At 42.9% G+C, this 21,217-nt stretch overlaps 1 protein-coding gene across 1 annotated transcript in view; it reads right to left on the minus strand.

Annotated features, from left to right (window-relative positions):
• The window catches only part of MEGF6 (multiple EGF like domains 6), a 1,562,146-nt gene that overhangs the window by 828,465 nt on the left and 712,464 nt on the right, over positions 1-21,217 (minus strand). The gene's annotated exons all lie outside the window — the stretch shown is intronic.

Genomic DNA, 21,217 nt, shown 5'->3' on the forward strand with positions numbered 1-21,217 from the left:
TGTTCATTGGCACCAATGTCAATGTTCAAGGTTGTGTTGGAGGAAAAAGGTAGAGTAGGATGATTAAAAGACACTATGGTCCCAACTGTGAGCCAGGGAAACATGGCCTCTTCACAGTACCTTCATTTGGGGGCTTCTTGGCACTTAAGCTGCGTCAAGCTGGTGCCTAGATAGCTTGAAATGCAGCAAGTGGTTTTTAGGGTGGTGGGGTGCCAAAAGCAGCTTTATGGGTCCTGGGGCAGCTTCAAGGCTTCGAGCATGGTCAATCTGGCTCTAAGGTGTCTCGAGGCATGGAAACAGGATTCCATGCTGCATCTGCGCTTCTAAATTGCTGAGAGTTCCAATTCAGGGGCTCAAGAATAGGATGAGTGCTTTTGCTATAGAGTCCACTCTAGGGATCTTGGCTGGCACATACAGGAATTCTGTTACCTTCAGTGAACAGGGACCTGGTTCCAATTCAGCCAGCAGTGAGGCCTTGGTCCAACAGCAGTCACCCCCACTGCATGCTGGGAACGGTTAGGGGACAGAGCTCTCCCCAGCTTTGATGCCTTTGGTCTTCACCTCTATACAGAGGACTTTGAGATAGCCAGTACTTCCAACAGATGTCCAATTAATCTTTCTTGTCCTTGTAAGAGTCCAAAGATAAACCAAAGGATGATGTGGTGTCCCTCTCTTGATGAAGGCAAAAAGTTGCTCGGGGATTGGTCCAAAGCAAGCCTGCTGTAAACGGTCCAATCCAGGTTTCTGTACAAATGTCTTTTGTCTTATGACATCACACCCAGAGTACCTTCCCTGCAGAGAATTGAAGGGATGCGAAAAGGAAGAGTTCCCAAACAGAAACTAAGATGGTGGGCCCTTCTCTCAGCCCACCTATCCTTTCTGGCTGCTCTAACGTTGCCTGCTTATGTTGCCTGCTGACTTCAAAGGGACTCCAGTGATCATCACCCTAGTGTGATAGTGATTTTGTTATGTCACTGCTGCCTTTTGAGTTAGTGGTTACCAGGAAACCTCCTGGGGAGAGTTCCTGTGCCCATAGGGAAGGTAATAACATCCATACAGGAGAATCAAAGAGGCGGCATCCCAGCCATTGTTCCACATGGCTGTATTCGAGACAGACCATGCACCAATCCACACCTGTTCTGCCAACCAATATAATATCAAATTATTGTGGCTTTATAATTGTTTGATTCTTGTAGCCACCATGGCAACCCAGGCATGCTGCATATTTACATATGTACACGCCAACAGACTGACTAGACTGCACAATTATTTGAATGTGCCTCAGAGGTGCAGATAAGTAAAACTCCTCCTCTACCTGTCGAAAGAGAAAGTATATTGTGTCTCCTATTGTAATAAATATATTATTATTGGCCTACGCCAAGCTGCTCGAAAGTCGCTTGCGAAAGAAATCCGCGTTGCAAGGTCCTGACCTTAAATCCATGTAAGCCGCCATTTTAGGTCAAACCGCCATTTTAGGCTTCACTTTGTAAAAGTCACCCTGTGAGGTAAAATGGTGGACGATGTCATTCCAGAATACAACATGGCCATCTTGACCTCTGTACATAGCTAATGTGTAACTTGCCTGCAGGCCACTTGTTGAGGTCGTGAACGGAGACTTTGTCCTTCGTTGACCTATGTGTAGAAGGATTACTCGTGCAATGAAACTAATCCACGAGCATATGTTGAGACAATGTATTCAAATAATGAACGAAGAACATTTGTTTAACTACATTGTATTAATGTTTGAGAAGGCCTGCATGGAACATCTTAGAATACACAGTTATTGAATAGGCTTGTTAATACATTTATTAAAGGCAAACCAGTTATATGCGGTAGTTTGAGACTTGGCACGAACCCTAGATCGGTGATGTATTAAAAGGAATATTAACCCGAAGTGGGGCTGGACATCGTGCCCACCAAATGTATAAAAAGCGAATGAATTCTAATGTACAGGGTCCCTCACTGAACACACTGAACCACGCTGGAGTTCGTTGTGTTCTACTGAGGGCCAATATCTATCTGACCTTGCTCTGTTTTTGTAACTGGATTCAGTGTAAAATAAAGTACTTTGTATGTTCTTTTGTAACCCGTGTTCGGTGTATTTCCTTTTGGGGTACTCAGCCTCGATATTTTGATTCTGTTTTCACATACCTGCAGGACCACTGTACCCCAGCAGCTGTCAGAAATGCACTTGTGACTTTTGAACCTGCTCTGTCCCACGGCAGAGCGTGTGAATACTTCTACTGTTGGTATGGAGAATTTATGAAAGGGGGATCTGATCAGAAAACCTCCCTTTCAGAAATAGAATTACCTGCATCAATTTAGATATATTTTTAAAAGGTTTGGCTAATCCGCCATCACCAGATAACATTCTGCCACAAAAACAATATTTTGGTGCAGCATCAGAATACCACGTAGCCATGGGCCCTTTGAAAGATGTGGGACACAAGTAATTAATGGAGAGATCTAACAAACACAATTGAGATTTCATACCCTGCAAGAAACTGAGAAAACTCTGTTTAAAAAGGTGTATTAAATATAAAAGGGCCACAGACACACGTAGTTTCCAATAAATAATAGGAGTCAAAAAGTAATAAATACTCAAAAGGACACACACTAAAGATGGGGAGGGTAACATAGAAACATGCCGCTAGGAGAAAACATGTACACATCTTCAGTTAACTTAATGATTATATCTAGATAGCTGCCAACATACATGGAATCCAAGACCATTTCTCTAAAGCAAACTGATGCTGAAAAATTGGCAAATGTGCTGCCCCTTTTAAGTGTTAGGCAGATGGCTCAGTGTATCGTAAAACAAAGACAAAAAGAGACTGTTTTAAGCTTAAGTGAGAGAGGCGCCATAAAAATAGATCACATTAGTTAGGATCCCTGCCTCTGACTCACTACCACAACAAGGGTGCACCTGCGGGATGCAGGTAATAACCTGCCCACCTAAGAGTTAAGGCTCAGAACATTGGGCCTTTGAATACATGCCACACAAACTATAACCACAAAGGTGATGGGTGGAAGGTTTTGAATAAATCGGAACCACTGGCACTGCTCTGGGCAACCTTTAACACCACTGTTTTGTAGCCCATCTGTGCCATTGCAAAAGGGTCCAGCCATATGCAAATCGGTCAGGCACTGTCACCAATGGCAGCAGTTCATCCTGATCTGCTAGGCCAGGTCACCTTCTCGGAAACACAAGCAACCCCAGACATGTGTTGGACTTGTTGAGCCTCATGCGTGAGATGCAGCTTGGGTCCTTATACCGCAGGGAGCAAGGAGCCCACAGCTAGGCCTAGAGACCCAAGCTACTCCTCACTGATGATGCCCAATGAGGCCAAAGCAGGTCTGGGGATGCTTATGGTCTCGTGCAGACTGGATGTTACCTAGCAGTTTTTGGGGTGGGACAACAACTGTTTTACATATGCTCTTTTCTCTTCTGTAATGTCTTGGCAGTTTGAAGAACAATGGTCTGGAGGGTTGCCCAGAGCAATGCCAGAGGTTATGATTCATTCCAAACCTTCCAGCCATCACCTCTTTTGTTTTTCATAAGTCACACCGAGTAGAACTAGTATGCTCAGATATGGGTCCTGAGCCTGCTAGGCCTAGATAGAGACCCAATCTACTCCTCACTGATGACACCCAATGAGGCCAAAACATGTCTGAGGATGTTTGTGGTCCCGTGCAGAAGAGATGTGACCTAGCAGTTTGAGCTGGAATGCCCCTTTTGAGGTGGGACCAACCTTGATTGCATATGGTCTTTCGCCTTCTGTAATGGCTTGGCAGTCTGAAGAATGATGGTCTGGAGGGTTGCCCCGAGCAATGGCAGTGGTTAGGATTAATTCCTAACCTTCCAGTCATCGCCTCTTTTGTTTTGCATAAGTCACCCTGAGTGGATCAGGTATGCCCAGACATAGGTCCCAAGCCGGATAGGACTAGAGACCCAGCTACTCCTCACTGATGATGCCCAATGAGGCCAAAATAGGCAGGGGATTTTTGTGGTCTATTGCAGAAGGGATGCAACCTAGCAGTTTGGGCTGGATTGCCCCTTTTGGGGTGGGACCAAGCCTGATTTGCATATGGTCTGTCCTCTTATGTAATAGCTTGGCTGGTTGAGAATGCTGGTCTGGAGGGTTGCCCAGAGCAATGCCAGAGGTTAGGATTAATTCCAATCCTTCCAGCCATCACCTCTTTTGTTTTTATAAGTCACCCCGCGTAGAACTGGTAGGCCCAGATAGGGGTCCTGAGCTGGTGACAGCCTAGATACAGACCCAAGCAACTCCTCACTGATGATGCGCAATGAGGCCGAAACATGTCTGGGGATGTTTTCGATGCTGTGCAGAAGAGATGTGACCTAGCAGTTCGGGCTGGAATGCACCTTTTGGGGTGGCACCAACCTTGATTTGCATATGGTCTTTTGCCTTCTCTAATGGCTTGGCATGCTGAAGAACGATGATCTGGAGGGTTGCCTAGAGCAATGCCAGAGGTTAGGATTAACTCCAAACCTTCCAGCCATCACCTCTTTTGTTTTACATTCCACACAAAGAATGTGCTTTACCAATGTCATGTGAAAACAGGAGATTCAGAATATGACAGTTTAAAATGATACTTCATTTTTTAAAGTATGAGGAGGCCCGAAACTGTCAAGAAATAATCATGCTAAATGGAGAACATGGACTACATTACAGACATTTTAAAATGATAAAATTATGATGGTAGGATGTTCTCAAGTTTTCTGAATGTCATGCACATGCATCTCCCATGGTACATCAAGTGAAGGAAAAAAATCAACATTGATTCAGAGTCTTTTAATGTAATGTTTTATTGCTTCAAAAACTGTCATCTTAATATAGCAATCTTATAATAGTATAGTTCATTTAAATAATTTCCTACAGTATAATGTGTAGAAACTCAGTGATTATATTGGGTTGCTTTGAATAACACTGATGCTTGATTCAGCCTTAAATTGTGCTGACTTCAAGTTGACCTAGGTTTCAACTCAGAGCAAAACAGCCCTCCCATCTTTGGGATTCTTCCAGGGTAGAATGTTATAAAAATACTTTACATATAAGGGAATACAATGTGCAGTCTATTTAAAGATAAACATCTGCTTGTAATAAATCTGCTCTTTTTTATGGCCAGCTTTAAACACTTTAATTGCACTTAACATGGCATGTTGAAGCAGCCATCATAAAACAGAACAGGCACCTTGGTCTAATGCAGTGAGAACAAAATGACCTGCCATCCTATTTCGAATAAATCACTCCCTGAAACCGTTAGATAGTTTTGTTTACATGAAGTCATGTGTAGGAAGCAGAGGGCTTTAGCCTACAGTTTAAATACAGTGCTCAATTGCTCTAAAGACTAACCAAAAGTGAGTATGAGATTTCCCAAAAGAAATGATGTGTGCGCTCTATAACTATTTTCTCGATATGTCCTGGAAAGGGGATGGTTTGGGAAGGTGTTAATATATTGATTTAAATTACAAATAAACAGTGAAATCTGACTACATGTAAAATTAAGTGAGATGGCAACTCAATCCAATTTAAATTAACTTTCTGAGTTATGTGTGCAATGATATAGACAGCCCTTTTTGTGCATTTGGCGCCCGCTCTTTGAAAATCCTAAATTCATTACATGATACCCAAAGAGTTTTCAAGGAAATAGTTAACCTTGGCCTGTAATATGATAACGTCGCTAGCGGAGCGTAATGAATTCTATAATGTGTATTCTTTTAAAGATATCTATTTAATAAAGAATAGGTGATGAGAGCATGTTTAAAGGAGTACTTTCTATTCCTATAAAATAGAGCGAATTAAAATCCCAAGAAACCCCAAATTCTGACATTTCACAATAAAATCCATACGTGATTTGAAAGAGGAGGGGATATTTATATGTGTTTAATACAATCTGAAAAACATTTTCTCAGATTGGGTGGGTGAGTCAAAATAGCCTGTGCATTCTAAAATGAAAACACTGCTTCTCTAACCCAAAACCTGGAACGTTCTAATGCAAGTTATTGTAATCCTATTTTAAACATCACATACAGGTTAGCAGTACACTGCATCGAATTTACATGGACAATGTGAGGCAGGCAACAACTGCTGGTGTTATTGGGGAAAATCTAAATGTGTTGAATCATTTGTTATGTGTAATTCGGAGCAGTTTTGTGACGTCAAGTATTTTGATACAATGACTGACAAGCGGAAGAAATGCACCTAGAAAGTCTAGTGTTATTCAGAACTTAAGATATATACAGAATTGATCATGGAAATGAATGCATGTGTGTGAGAAAGTAAGATTTGTGCAGGCAGTTTAATTTTGTTTTCGGCAGAAAAACTGCCTGGTATTGTGTAACATTGTGGTGATTCCCCTGCATAACTTGCTTACGAGGTGATATAAATACATTATCAATAAAGTCTGGGAACCACTTTGAATTTCTCGATTTAAATACATTCGAGTTTTGAGCAAACTGCCTGTTTCTGTCCCAGAAATGTGGGGTGGAATTGTGTATTAGGGGTTGTGAGAAAGAGACGCTGACTTAAGAAACAACCCAAATATAAACATATTTACTAAAATGTATCTTACATAGCAGTACTTCAGCTTTCCCATTATAGTAAAGCACAAGTCCCTGTTGGCCATTCAAGGCATTCAGGAAAACACACCCAAGATTCAGTAGAGAAAGATTCTGAGCCATCTAATCGCTGTTTAATATTTTCCAAAGTTTCTAGATCAGTCATACTTCTGTGCTAGAGGTCTAAATTATGGGATTAAGATAATTATCACTGTTTTAAAATAGTCGTATTTGCTACAACAATAGTTTTAGCAAGCTCGAGGCCTCAAGGTCTCCCCAGACCTCTGACAATAAAGGGCCTCATTACACAATAGGCGGTAAGGGTTTACCGGTACCGGTATTTTACCGGTACCGGTAAACCCTTACCGCCTTACTAGAAGGTCCCTTTACGGGTTGGGGAATTTAACGCCTGCTTTTTGCAGGCGATAAAAACCAACCCGCAAAGGGCCCAGGGAGCTAATTACGGTACTGCAATTTGCGGTACCGTAATTAGCGCCTTCCCCATTCCCATAGAGCCCTATGGGGCAAAAATGGGAATGGGGAAGGGCAATGGGGGAAGGGGGAATTACCGCCCCACCAACCTTGGAATAGGGCGGTAATTCCCCTTTCCACCAAGGCGGTGCCAGTATTTTACCGGCATGGACCAAGTGCTAATAGCACCTTGGTCCACCGCCATCCGTGTAATGAGGCCCTTTGTTTAATGTGACCAATAAAGCATTGTGTTTACTCTCTCTTTGAAGTACACATAGGCAAGATTACCTAAACTGTGTCCCTTTGCAAAAACATTGAGCAAGTGCATTTTGCACTAATGTTGCTGCTTGTATAATAAGAAATGTGCAAACTGGTTTTGACTCAATCGATAGTATGTAAAAAAAATTCACTAGAACAAAAATGAAGCAGACCTTGTTTTACTATGTTTGCTGTGTAACATGAAAAGAAATGTAATCCACATATTTCTATTAAAATTATGCAGAAAACAGCCAGATTCATGTTTGCCCTAGTGCAAATGTCTTGACATAATAGACATTGGGCAAAATCCTGTTTGCTCCATTCTGTATTACCTAAGCAGCAAACTGGTGTTAAGTGATTTTGCTTAATGTTCAGCACTGGTGCAAGTGTGAGATAATCTAGTAATAGGTCTCCATTTTCTGACAGGTGAATGTGCGTGCCGAGTGCCATCTTCCTGACCCAGCATACATCTATTATTACTGCATCTTTATGCTCTGTCAATGTTCCTCCCATTCAAATACTGAAAAAGCCAATGTTAAAATACAAATACACCCAGTAAATTAAGTGTACCCCTCATACACAGTACATCACACTACAAAATAAGCAATCGCTCACACTATACCATTACTACCCAATAGTCACTTTACATATTGGGTCGCTTACATCAATACAGTTGCTAAAGGGAGTCTTGTAAAGTTGTATTGCAGTGCGATTGGCTTTGTTCATGCCAGGGAAATACTTCATTTGGATTGAGAGATTGTACAGGAAGTTTTTCTTTCCCAAAAGGGTGTAGATGTGATCAGTGTTTATCTTTGGCTTGTAGATGTTACATTGTGTAACCATTGGATTGAGTGCTTATAGCTAAAAACTGGCATTCCCGACATTTGTAGACTCTCCTTTTGTTATCTTTGGACAGTGTTTGTGCTCAGCATTGGCATTCATTTGTAGACTTTATTTTTTGTTATCTTTGGACATTGTTTGTACCTTCGCATTGGCATTCCCATCATTTGTAGATTTTATTTTTTAGTAATTTTGGTCAGTGTTTGCACCTTAATATTGGCTTTCCCGACATTTGAAGACTTTATTTTGTGTTACCTTTGGACACTGTTTGTACCTTAACATTGGCATTCCCGCCATTTATAGACTTTACTTTTTGTTATCTTTAGACACTGTTTGTACCTTACTATTGGCTTTCCCGGCATTTATAGACTTTACTTTTTATTACCACTGTTTGCACTTTTGCATTGGCATTCCCGACATTTGTAGACTTCACCTTCTTATTGATAGTAATCTTAGCTCTTGTAAAAAAAACTATTTTGCTCACTGATATATGTATTTCCATAAATATGCATTAATATGATTGAGTATTGTTATTATTCAGTGTAGAAGAGGGAAGTTAAAGAAATTTATATAAATATGCGCTAACGTTCCTCTGTTATATGACCAGGATCTTGACCCTTGCTGTCAAAACAGGATGAACTGGCGAAGGCCATGGAGACGAGCTGGAAGACGGCGCCATGATCTGAAGTGCGCGCTCTTCCCCATCAGCGGACAATGTACACATCCATTATTCCTCCAACACCAGGAAGTTGTGCGTCTGAGTGCTAGAAGATATAATCTGTGGCCGTGAATACATGCCATGCACAGTGGCCGTGCCCTAGGGATGGCCCGCACAGATTCCGGCAGATTTCCTGTAGGCACCAGGACAGCCTATTGTGTCAAGCTTCTTGCTGGCTGAGGAATGCAGTAATGTTTGGATTTTCAGCACTGTTTTTCTTATTGTGGCCAATGGGCAGCTAGTCCCTCATGGTCTGCCCATGGCTTGATGGAGGATTTGCTTGTTGGAGTGTTGTGACTGGGCCTGTCCAGTGTTACTTTATTTTGAATATGTTAGTAGTGTGTGTGTTGTGTGATGCACCTGTTGAGTATTCTAGTTAGTTGCGTGTCATTTGTGGTTTTCCTGTGGTTGTGCATGTTGTGGTCCCTGCCTGGTGACTACACTGGGTTCTGCCTTGCTGGTCCCAGACTAGTATGATCACAGAGTTGCATTGCGTTGTTTGTGGGTTTGGGACAGTATAGAGTGGCGTTTGTTTGCAGCGCAAGAATGTTTCATTGCTTAGAACCGTGTTTGGCTGTGTTGTCTGCCCTGCCAGTGAGGTTACTTTACAGGAGTGTTTGCGAGAAAAGAGTGGCGGTTTGTTGAATACTGTTTGTCACTAAGTTGGTGATGTGCTGATGCATTTTGTGCACTTGTATGGACGCTGTTGGCTAATGGATGATAGTATTGGTGCATTGCGTATTTGTTAGGATTACCAGATAAAAAAAAACGGACAGGCCATAGACATAAAAGTAGGACTACTGCAAATACAAATAAAACGGTAGTCCTACTTCTATGTTGCTGGCCTTTTGCGGGGGCGTGGGGAGGCCGGAAGAGGGTGTGCTCCCAGGCACAATACTCTCATTGGGGGAGAGCACTGGGGAGGTAAAAGGGGAGGAAATCGCGCAGGAAGAGTCGTGCCGGGACCCGATATCCAGATTTCGAAATCGGTCCCGGAAAAAACCAGGACCATAGCTCCCACACTTGAAAACCCCAGACGGGGTTTTTAAAATGGCGATTTCCCTGGACTGTCCTGGGAAAACAGGGACGTCTGGTCACCCTAGTATGTGTGAGTATGGTGATGTTGATGCTTGGGCACTGAGTGGTTGTGGTGCTAGGTGCACATCACGCTCATTGGGGATGTTTGGAGAAGTGTACGTTCCCCCTTTCCTGTGATTTCACTTATGCTGGATGTTTGTGGACTTTTCAATGATGAGTAAGTGTTACAGCTTGATACAAAAGTTGTGTGGGGATGTTTGATGCTGCTGTGACTGTTAGTGAGTTGTCATGACTGGCGCTGGGTGAGTGACGTGACTGAGTGTCAGTCAGAAAGTCGAGGGATGAGGGACCAATGCGCTGGTTGGTTGTCTACATTGTCTACTTGTATTTACCTCTGAAATACAAGGCATAAAGAGTTTCCTCTTGTACTTGAAACTACAGAGTGCTTCGTGGCACAGGGTGACTTAGATTATGAACAGGCATTTAAGTGGGCCTGGGCTCACCCGGTACAAACCCTGGCTATCACAAAAAAAGCTCACAAGATGGGGCACTGCTAGTATACCATTATCAACCAATTTTGCATGTACTCACATGCACGCTTCAGGAGACACACAGTAAGCCAGGGGAATTGAGTGAAGCATTTAGTGAAAAAAGGCTTTGTCCTGCAAATAATCAGATAGGCCAAAGCCACAAATCCATAAGCTTTTACTGTCCAAATAAATATACATATGTTGTATGGTTTGCAAACATTTTCCTGTTAGAGGGATTGTTGTGACAAATGGAATGCGCACATTGTGCTTTACATGCTCAAAAAGGCTTGAGGATTGAATCTCTACCACTGACATATTACAAATATAAACTTTCTGTCGTTGTTATTATGTTCCTAAAATGCTCCTTGCTTTTATGCAAATTGGCAGGAAACCAATTTGTAATATTTTTTCCCTTTACTGTGTCATTGGCGCCTTATTTACAAAATGATGGTGATTTGCCCACTAATTGTGAGAGAGATTAATTTACAAACCACTGATAACTGGATGCATCCACTACCACCTGGACAATGCTGAGTTCCCCAAAGTACATGTTTGCAGGGTCTCATATCTATTGTTTGGGTCAGGCAGTGCCCCCTTGAGGCCACAAACTGAACCATTGAGGCCAGTCCACTGTTCAGGCCATGCCCTCTTGTTAGAGGCCTCTCGATTTGCCTTTCCACTTAAAACACTGATTATAATGATGTGAAAATATTACATAGTGTAATGGTACTTTATTTATTGATTTGATTGTTTGAATTTGTGTTTGCGCCGTCCCTATCCAGAGGGTCTCCCAGTGCCTTATTTGGTTGAAAGGTTGAAAGGGTGGGAGGTTAAACATAAGTTACAAAATGTTGACATCGCAGGATAGGAAGATTAGGATAGACAGGTGGTAGCAGGGGAGGTGAAGGAGTGAGATTATATTTTGAGAAACAGGTCTGGTTTAAGGCTTTTTCGGAAAGTGATGATGGAGGGTGCAGCGCAGATGTAAGGGGGAGGGTGTTCCATGCCCTGGATGCCCACTGGATATATACTTGTTTTTGTGTGCACACTGGAATGTATAGAAGATGTTGGCTTGCTTGTCTTATGTTTGTGTGGGTGATGGGTTTGAGTTGGTTGTGAAGGTAAGATGGGATTTTGAGGTGGATGGCTTTGAATACAAATGAGGGTCCTCTGAAGGCAATGGTAAGAAATAGGAGGAGCCATTAGAGGTGGGTGAGAGCTGCAGTGATGTCTGAATGTTTGGGAAGGTGGAGGATGTGCCTGGCTTCCAAGAGGGCATGTGTGTTGTATGGGAGTCCAGTGAGGAGAGCATTTCCATAGTCCAGCTTGGAAATAACCAGTCCTTGGGTTGAGATGTGGAAGTCATGAGGGGGAATGATGTGTTGCATGTTTTCTGGACAGCGGCTATGTGGTCTGTGAATAAAAGCTAGATTTGATGGTGAAGCCAAGGGATTTGAGAGGTGTTGAGTGGGATATGTGTTGGATGTCTGTGGTGCGTTCTTTGATCCAGTGGGCGAGTATGGGTGTGTTCCTGGGAGGCAAATGAGGAGGTATTCTGTTTTGGAAGGGTTGAGTTTGAAAAAGTGGGGGTGGCCTTCCAGCTGGTGATAGTGGTAAGACAGCCTTTGGGTGTAAAAAATTAAATTTGAAAGTATAAGTGCCTCTCATCTGCAGATTGGTGAAAATTAACATTGTGTTTGCCACAGGTCTGTCCAGGGGATGCCACCTGTAGGTTGAAGATGAGTGGAGACAGGGAGGTCCCTTTATCAACATAGGAAAGATGAAGGGCTGTGTCAGTATCATGTGTTGAATTGGACATTGTAAATATCAATGATTATTTGTCTGATGGCTTTGTCTGACTTCCTTTCCTTAGTGTTTGTTTTGAATATCACTTGACCAACCCTTTTGCCCATGTGGCCCTCCTGCTGCGCCCACCAACCTTCCTCCAGCTGCCATCCAAAACCCACTTTTTTTTAAACTTTCCTTGCAATTTCCACTTCCTGTTGTCCGTTTGTTTTTGCAAATGTGCTTCTAGCATGTTTGATGCTTCTAGAGTGCTTGTCTATTCCTCAACCTTATTTCCTTTTGCCCTTAGAATGACGTACAAAGTTTGCAGGTTGGCATTTGAAAAATATCCTTTGACACTGTTCTCTGTCCTGCTGTGTCTGTTTCTGTAGCTTTTCTCACATGAACCAACAAGGAAGTGATGACAACATTATCCATTTCTATTCCCGAAATGCTAGATGAGTCTTGGTTTTAACTTTGCTTTCTGGTACTTGTAGTCATGGGGGTTCCCTGTTATAAATCTAGGACTACAAGTACCAGACGACAAAGTTAAAACCAGGATTGAAGTAGCATTTCCCGAATGGAATGGATCATTTATGTATTTATTTATTTATTTGGATTGTTGGTATATATGGGCAAGTGCCATCATTTATGGGCTGATAGGTGTTTGCACTGTATGTAACTTACGTCGTTCCCTCCCCACCCTTTGTGGCTACTCTAACTGCCTTTTATCCCTTGCTGTGAGATTTTTAAGTTAATGATTTTAAACGTATTATACATATTTTTGTTTATCAATTTCCTCTAATTATTTGGCTCGACTGTCAATCCTTAGGCTGTCGTTAGCGTTAAAGGTCATGTGATATCACTTCATGTGAAGTCTTCTTGGGACCAAATTGCTTGTGATGTCCCTTCCCGTGAAGTCCTACTGGGACCAAATGGGATCTGATGTCACGTCTGCTACCACTATGACGTTGGTATAATAATGCATGTTTGATAACTGGCTAAATTGAACTCCATAATTGCTGCACCCTACTTTGGCCTCCAATGAGAGTACAGAGTCAGAATCTCGGCTCAACTCATATGTGCTCCTTTTTAAATGTAACACCAGCCTTCCCTATATCCATCCCTACAGATAAGGAGTGTATCAGCCACTTGTCCTCACTAAAATAGGCAAATACTCTCGACAAAGAAGAATAGGGACTAAAATACTCGCAACAAACAACAGGAAATGGAAACATAGGAGCATTCATCCAAACAGATATGTTAAGATCCACAGCACAAAGAGTCTCTACTATTATTACTGCCTGATCTGAGGAGGTGAACATTGTACCTTTTAATTTGCATGAATAACTGTGTGCAAAGAAAGTAGGCATTACAAAATCATTTCTGTTTTAGAGTTCAAACATGTTTATGTTTAGAAAATACTCCCATTGGGAATGGAACTTACCTATTTTACCCCCTAGAAAATCGTTTTACTCCTAATTTTTAAAACTAGGGAGTAAAATACTCTAACTTCAAAGTCTTATATGGAGCACTGTCTACATCGAATGACAGATGTGGAAGGCTGGAGAGCTGAAGGTGGCATGCAATATAGGAGAGGCAGTGGGCGGCGTACCAAGAATGGCATGGTTCGAAGTGAATTCGGTATTAGGTAATATTCCCCACCAATAATATTGCCATATATATAGTTGTTGGGAAACGACGTAGGCAATATTATTGATGGGGTTAATATTAGGTTTAAATGGTAGCAGTGGTTGCCGGGGTGTCACTGCTCCATTAAAAAAATATGGGGGCTGTGGGGGTGTCCCCCACAGGTTGCATGGGGTAATATCACCTCAAAAAAATGGCGCCATTCTTCTATGGTGATATTTGTGCAGCAATATTGCCACATGTACCCGTGAAATCTAAACATAAGTGAGCATGTATGATGCTAGGCAGCTGAAATATCATTAATGGTGATTTGTAGGTGTACTGGAAGCAAATGTTCCCCTGATCAGTGTCTCTTGCATATTGGGGCGTTACTCAAAAAAGATCCTTGAAAATACTTGGGCCTGCATTACATTTCTTGCATTGTGGTTCAGCAAGCTTTGCTTGGGTGTACAGGAGGAGTGTTTTAATTCTAAATGGGAGACACACTCTATTTAGTTGTACACATCAAGAGAGCGAGTGGAATTAAAATCGGAGTGAAAGAGGCTGCTGGATTCCTCCTGACAGTATGTTCCAGTCATGACAGTGAAGATTCTAGAGAGGTGTATATACATTCCTTGGCATCAAAAATTTGCAAGTGCATTTGCGTACATCAGTACAAGACTGAAACAGTCTCCAAGCACATCTGAAATTAAAACTGGATGTGAATTCTGGCATTGAATTAATTGGAAGAAACCACGAGCCTGGTTTGAGGATCATGGCATTCTCAGCACACAAAATCGGCCGGAATATGACATAGCGGGTCTCTGCCAAGACATGTCTTGCTGCCCTTTCTCCAGACCCAAGGGCTTGCCCACACTCACATGGCTTTCAGAACACTTTGCAGCACTGCAGAGTCTTGGAATAGTATCATTAAAATGTATAAGATATTTATGATTGTAGCACAATTGAGGACAGTGCTACTTGCTGTCTCCTCCACCTTTCACATGGTCAACAATTGTATGCTCATTTAACGGTTACATGATACCATTAGCATCATGGACCGGCACTGGACTGGCTGATTTATTTTCCTCACTAACTGCCCTTACCAGCTGCAACTGTGCTGATTGTACTCCATCACCTGACTGTGTACCTGTAAAGTAACCAAGGGTTGTATCCTATGATTGTGGTTCTTCCATATCTATTTCCTCTCTCTGGCTCACCTTATGTCCTTCTTTTCTCATTTCCAGTGTTATGTTCATGATTCACAGGTTTCCTTAAACTTTCCTGAAGTCATTTGTTGTCCTCATTTTTTAGCCTTAATTGTCTGACCGCTATCGAGGCATTGTGTGCGGCTAACAATCTGTGTCCCAATGCCAGTAAGATGGACATTTTTTTTACTGTGACACCTGTGCCCTGCTTTTCTCCAACCGTCTGGCCACTGTCCTTGGGCCCTCTACTTTCACCATCTTGTGAGGCCAAAAACCTTGGGGTTATCTTTAAGTCCTCTCTCATCTTTACGGCTAACATTTTGGAGCTTGTAAAGAAGGCCCATGCTTTCAGCTTGGCCTTGTTACAGGCATTGTACCTTTCCTCACCTTCCCCTAGAAGCTCAACGTTTGTAGAGTCTTGGTTCTGTGAAGCCTGGACTACTGCAACAGCCTCTTCCTTAACCTTCACCTTTATTGTCTATGCCCTCTTCGGCTAATCTAGAATAGAGCTGCAAGACTTAACCTTGGTCTAAAGGCCAGGGATTGTATCGTTGCAACCTGAAAATATGTACTTTGGCTCCTGTTAATTGCAAGAACTACAATATGCCCAACTTTGTTCCCTAAATACTGCCCTGCTAGAGCCCTCTGCTGCTGTAACTCCAATACTCTGCTTGTCAAATGTTTTTTGAAACACAGAGCGGGAGGCATGTCTCTGCCTTCAGCCTTTGCCTGCCTTTGGAATAGCCTTCCTCCTCCTCTTATACTTGAGCTGGACTTCCTTAAATTCCGCAAACATCTGAAAACTCTACTTTTGTGTTCCTGTGTTAATTAATCTGTTCCCTGCTAGCTCATACCATTACCACTGAGACTGGTAGTCTGGTCCCTCAGAACTCTCACAGGTTCCAGGACCTATATCTAGTCGTCACCAATACACCACCCCCCGCCCTGCCCCCTTCAGCACTGCCCTTGTGGGTCTACTGTCTGGTAGATGTGCACCACACCCTTGGGACTCCTCTGCCCCAGTAGGTAGCTAGTGGCATCCTAATTTGGAATGTATTGGTACTTTCCTTCTGGGCTTGGATGAGCACTTCTTAATATCTACTCCTCTTTCATTCATGCACTTGTTTTACTGCACAATGCATATGTGCATTTAAAGCAGCAGTGTGTAAAATGTTTTTGAATAAGCAAGTGAAAAGCATATGCGAAAGATGTGTAGACTAATTGGCTAGTAGTGGATAGATACTTGGTCCCGTGCGCTATTCACCCGGCCTAAATTATTATAATTAGCAAATGTAAAGCATCCAGTTACGGGAGTCTCACAACCTGAGAATCCTCCACAAAAGTTTCATCCTATAATGACAATGGTTTTCTGTATGTTGCAAAGCTATTACCGCGCTTGGAACAAATAGTCCACATCCATAGTAATCTTTTTGGTAACAATTAAAGTCTACACATTGGAATCAAAATGTTGTTTTCTTTATATTCTTGTTGTGCAGAACAACAATGGTATAGCCGACACGTGTTTCAACCTCTGCGGTCGTTCTCAAGGCCTTATCCTATGTCTTAATCTTCAATATCTCAACTTCTGCTCATACATAATTTCAGTCATGGCGTGACATCTCCTCTATTACAGTGAGGAGTGTTTTAAGGGTTAAATCCCAGTGTCCCATTAAGTAAGGGTCAATCCCTAGAGTAGCCTCACATCAGCATTGAGTAAACCGTCCACTCCATTAATAGTTTTAAGTGGCAGTTGGTGTGTGGAAGTTTAATATATTGATAGGGTTATATGTAGAGTTTTTTTAACTGTTTGGTTTTTGATTGATATTTTATTTCTATCGCGCTCGTACACAAGTGTTTCAGAGCGCGAGATTGGTGAATATATGTGTGACTGTTTCAAAGCCGACAATAAGCAGAAACATAGCAGTGAAAAGGGTAGAAGGGCTATCTTGTGCAATGGTGTTCATGTGGAGTCTGGGTTTTTTAATAATGCATGGCCTAAAGAGGGCACTGCGCAGACCGCAGATAGTCATGAAGGGACATGGATTATGGTATTTATTGTATGCTAGAGAAAAGTATTTGGGACAGAAAATTGTTTCTGTGCTTTTTTTCTTTTTCTCTAGTATACAATTGTCAATTATTGTCCATTATTTCCATTAGCATAGTAGAACATCCTAATGAATGTTGGGGAATCTTATTGAGTCTAACTACTTTACAGAAAAATGTAGAGTAGATGGAGTCTATAAGCTTATTTTTCTTTACTTCTATTTTTCAACTGTGAAAGGTGGTTCCTAAAGGAACATTTATTTTGGTGTTTTTTAAATGTATTTTTTTTTTGCAGGAGAGGCCAGGACGTAAGGTGGGGATGGAAGTAAGGGAAGGGGCAGCAAGCATAGCTATCGAGGGACAAGTGAACGGGGGAAGTTGTTCGGCGTGCATTACATATAAGGTAGGGGGCAGTGTTTCTCAGGCTCCTGGATTACAGTTTCGAAAGCACTTTGAAACTGCTCACCCCCTGCAGAGTGTTGTGTTGCAGTATGTACAGAGTACTGTTGTCTTCGACATGGATCAACAGCCTCTTTAATGGCTTGCAAGGTAGCTGGTGGGATTTTGTGCCCCACAGGAGTGCCCTGTGTGGAGGCAATATTGGTTGAGGAAGATGAGGTAGAGGAAGACAGCCTATCACTTGCTGAGAAAGAGACAGCCTTTCTGAGAGCATCCGGTGGTTGGATTTGGCATGGCGGCGCAAGGAGGTGGTTCCGTAGGAGTATTGCCCAGGTTGTCCGTGACTGAGTCCACTCAGTGCATTTCTCTTTGGTAGCCTTAGTCTTTGGTACACCTCCAACAGTGGTAAAGAACTGCTACACCCATGATTCTCTCTGGCTGCTAGTGGTTGGCATTTCCTCTACCTCATCTTCCTGGTCCTCTTTATTGTTTTCTGAATTATTGCACTTCATCCATTGTCTAAGATAAATAGCAGTTCTGCTAATATGCTTCCAAGCATGTGCTGTGTTATAGTTTGTAAATGGATAATGAGTAAGAATAGGTCTAGGAACTGTGCAAGGGTAAACTTTCAGCTTGAAACTTCCTAGATCAGCTGGAAAGGCACTTTTGAACTGTTTGCCAAGCACAGACCCTTTCGCGAAGTGCAGGCCCGTTTGCAAACACGCCATCATGCCGCGCACAAGCGTGCAGTCACATGACACTGTCTGAAAGGTCTGCGAGGACGTCAGATGTTTGCGGCGTCAGCGAACAAAAATACTGTGTAAAAGGTTGCCAAAGGTTTTTAGAAGTTTTAAAAATGTTGGTAGGAGGTGGGGAATGGTACAGTTTTAAGTCAAAACTTTCTATATCGGCCAAAAATGCAGCTATTTTGGGGGAAGTATGATATTAGGTAGTTGTAGCTAATTCGGTTGCACGAATAAAACCAATGAAATTCAGTGAAAACACTTTGTTAAAGGGATGTTATGGTTAAGTTGCACTAATGAAAGTCAATGAAAAAACTTTGAACTGCTAGGAAAAATGATCCTAATGGGATTCTTCATGCGCCTAGGACTAGCAATCTCATGCTTGGCTCTTAAGGGGTTAAAGAGACTTTATGGTTACAAGAAAAACCGAAACCCCCAGAAATTCACAAGTTATGGTAAGCTAAGAAACCATAACTCGTGCCACCACCATGCACTGCTAAGACTAACACCCAGGACTTCAAAGGTGACAACACAAATGTCATTGATGACATCACTGATTTTTGTTCACTGACAGACAGAATATGAAAATTGAAAATGTGTTAGATGTTAACCATCTTGTATGTTCTTAAAGTACTTTCCTTAGGGTTTGCTCTCAGCTCATCGTGGACATATATGGGGCAATAAGCAGGCCCCAAACACACAATTTATTTGTATACATGAGCTTTAATGTTATTGAGATTTCTGGTGATGTTGTTTCTTTCTTCCTTACTTTAGTTTCGATGTATGTGTCTCTCATTTCTTTATGAAGCAGACGAACTTCAAATAGAAATGATTTTCTTTTAAGTCCAAGGGCCGGGGGCCCCCTCCCAGGACATAGAGCAGCGGGGCCTCACGCATCGCAGGGCCACGGGTCCCTGCCATGCCAGTGGTTATTATACTGCTGACTGCCAATATGGGGGCAGTTGCTGGGGCCCCACCTGAGGCTCAAGGTCCCTTTCATTTGAAAAAGTTGAAAGGCCCTGACACCATCCCTAGGTGAAGAACAGCACTGCAAAGAAGCACGGAAAGACATGCCACCCACTTCAGTAAGACTGTTCCGGAGGAATGTAGGAGGCTTAAAAGAGCTCTCACAGTGGAACCATCATTCCGCTTCTTTTAGGTCCTCTTGAAGACTACTGTAAATGAATATGTCCCCTTTCTTGTGACACTACAGTCTCTGAGCTCGCCTCATAGAGATCCCTTTTGAGCACATGGAAGTCTTCATTGGGGCCCAGGAATAATGAGTCAATGGTGCTGCTAGAAAACTCAAGCCTTTGAAGGCATTCAAGCCATATAGAGTACACTTTAGATTGGCAACCAATCACTGCTGGGCCATTGTATGCAACTCGAAAGACTACAGCAGAGCGTGGACGTGCATCCTTTAAAGGGCCAGGTTACAATAACATTGAACCTCGAGCGAAATTGATGCTCTGATGCCAACACCGATTGCCTGCGATGGACACTGGTGACCTCGTTAGCACGGCAGAGGACTTTGAGTTTCCCCTGAGTGACAGATAATGAATGCACGCTTTATCTCCTGCAGGCAGCACAATGAAAGGAAGCGGAGTTAACGATCCCTTACTGCACAATGGATGCCCTACCCCAGGCTATCCGAGGAGTCTAGATCCAGAATGATGAGGGGGCGTGGTCAGAGCTTGCCTGGTTCCACAAGGCCGGCGGTACTCTCCAGAGTCCCTTATCTTCATTTCATTAGTATTCGCTAATGACCAGGGGAGCCGACTTATGAATTCCCCGAGGGGGGCCCAAATACAGGAAGTGACATCACTGGCAGTTATAGGACTGCAAATTTGCATGTAGTCGCCAACTTGGTGCAACGGTGCGCGGGGGGCGGAGGCGCGCGCAGGGCAGAACAGTGGAAACATTAGCTAGCATGTACTGCATATACTAAAGTCAGGTAAGAAGGAGATTTAAGCCTTTGAGTTGCATTCCAGTAGGCCATCACTTCCCCTACCCCACCTCTCTATAATCATCCAGGTTGTAGTATCCCTCAAAAGGCAGAGCAACACAACTAGGATGGGAGAACAAAATGCCGTCCCATCCTGTGAGTGTGTCAAACGTCAGAGCAAAGACTGTGCGTGTGCCTCCTAGCTTGAAGCACAATCTCACTAATTTGGTGCAAATCTCACAAGTTGGATCATGGGAATCCCCTGCGTGTGTGTGGGCTGCAGACCCCGGATCACATGCTCACTTCTTCAGTGTGAAACTCTGGCCAAGGCTCTTTGGGCAAGCATTCAGGATGGGTCTCACACCAATAACCAGTGTGATATATTGAGTGGGAACCTCACTCCTTGGAGCATAGTATCAGCCGTTGCTGGTAATCTCACAACTGAATGTACAGTTTCACTCTTGGTCATCTCAGTGACCCCATGTATATTAATGCAGTCAGTCTCCCATCTGGGAAGACAATTATATTTCTGTTAAAACACTCTGAATTGCACTCCAGTTTTCTCGATCTATAGATCCATACCATATTCATTCAATGTGTGTGCAGGTGTGATAACTTGTGTCTGAGAGAACTAATTCTTTCATTCAGGAGAGATAGAGGGGTAACAACCCCTGTATGTGAGATCAGGCTCATTTTGCCCCATGGCCCCTCCAAAAGGAGTGAGCAGGTTTTAAGACACTGCCGATTCTGCTATCCAACAGGCTGGTGACTCTATCCTTTGCCCCATCACGGCTCCCAACATCCTGAGCGGCAGCTTATGGACAGCAGGCAGCTCCCGACATGCCTGTTGTCAATTGAATGTAGATAGATCTACTATTTAGACACTGGGAGAGAGCCATGAATCCACATTGGTGGTGAAGAAGCACTCAACATACAGATCACAATGGTATAGTGTTGCAGTCCTGCTGAGAAATGACAATTCTGAGCATGTGAGCAGTAGGCTGGATCAGTGCTGCCCCATAAAAGG

Source organism: Ambystoma mexicanum, chromosome 8 (genome assembly GCF_040938575.1).
Source record: "Ambystoma mexicanum isolate Mex_15411 chromosome 8, UKY_AmexF1_1, whole genome shotgun sequence".
In the NCBI taxonomy this organism is placed as follows: domain Eukaryota; kingdom Metazoa; phylum Chordata; class Amphibia; order Caudata; family Ambystomatidae; genus Ambystoma; species Ambystoma mexicanum.